A 1336-nucleotide genomic window follows, 5' to 3' on the forward strand; every position below is an offset into this window, starting at 1 on the left:
GTGTGTGTGTGTGTGTGTGTGTGTGAGAGAGAGAGAGAATGAGAATGAGTGAGTGTGTGAGAGAGAGAGAAAGAGAGTGTGTTTGTGTGTGTGTGTGTGTGTGTGATTTGCGTGGCTGTCTGTTAGCGTGTGAAGGGCCTCCAGCTCTGGGGCCGTCGGAGCAGCTGTGCCTGTCACTGCGTTGATCTGCAGTCATTATGCGCTCGGACCGAAGGGACTTCAATCTGGAGTCTGTCCCCACAGAGGAACCTGCGCAAGCTGCTGCTTCTGCTCCAGGGTGCTTCTGACTTCCTGTGGGAACACAAACGTCCTCATCTAAAACATGCTGATCGGAACGGCCAATTATTTAATCATCTTTCTGTGTCAGCTGATCGTTACTGAGTGACCACCCTGTGTAAGTGCATGTTATTTCTTAGTTGATCTGTGGTGCATGAAACCGAACACAAGACGATCCAAACAAACAGACAAACAAAAAAACTGAGACCAATTTTGGCAGATTTAGCAGCAGAAATGGTTCGGTTTAAATAGAAATGTGTAATGTGAACTGAAATGTAAAAAAAACTTCTAATTCGTAATACTTAATATGTAATATGTAAATTAATCTAATATGTAAAATAGTGGTGTTTGTCTTAGGTAATCTTTTCCAGACAGTTTTCTTAAGATGTAGTCAAGTATAGTGTGCAGATGATATGAAATCAGATCTTTTTATAGGCAATTTAAAGGCATATTGAGCAGCATGTCAGGAAAAACAACACTTTTATAAACAAATATATAAATAATTAAATAAATGTATAAAATAAAAATAAAAAACGATTCCTAGAGAATATATACATGTAACTATATTACAGGAACTATGTATTTTTTATATATATATATATATATATATATGATACGCACTTTGAAACAGCTTCTCTCAGAAATTGCTAGTAAATTTAGAAGAGAATTAAAGAGAATAAAGAATTACACTTTGGCTTGCATACGATACGCATGTGTTTGATGTGCATATAATAAGGAGTTCATTGACGATCCGCTTCACGTTCCGAAAAAAAGCATTCAATGATGTGAAAACGCAAAATTCAGTTTAGATGTCGCCTATTTAATAGTTTTTACTGCATAAAATTGGGCAGGTGACAACGGCGCCAATTTGTAAAATTTGATTCAAATGTGAAAAAATCGGCATATTTTATTTCTTTTTTTTACCCTTCTGCATGGTATAGGCTATAAAGTCGATAAAAGTGCGAATAATCCCGCGGAGCTGAATAAACACTGAACTGCATCAGAAAGATTCGAACCTGTGACGCCAGATCCCCCCCCCCCTCTCTCTCTCTCTCTCTCT

This window comes from Sinocyclocheilus rhinocerous, unplaced genomic scaffold (assembly GCF_001515625.1).
Source record: "Sinocyclocheilus rhinocerous isolate Xijiao unplaced genomic scaffold, SAMN03320098_v1.1 scaffold2753, whole genome shotgun sequence".
Taxonomy (NCBI): Eukaryota; Metazoa; Chordata; class Actinopteri; order Cypriniformes; family Cyprinidae; genus Sinocyclocheilus; species Sinocyclocheilus rhinocerous.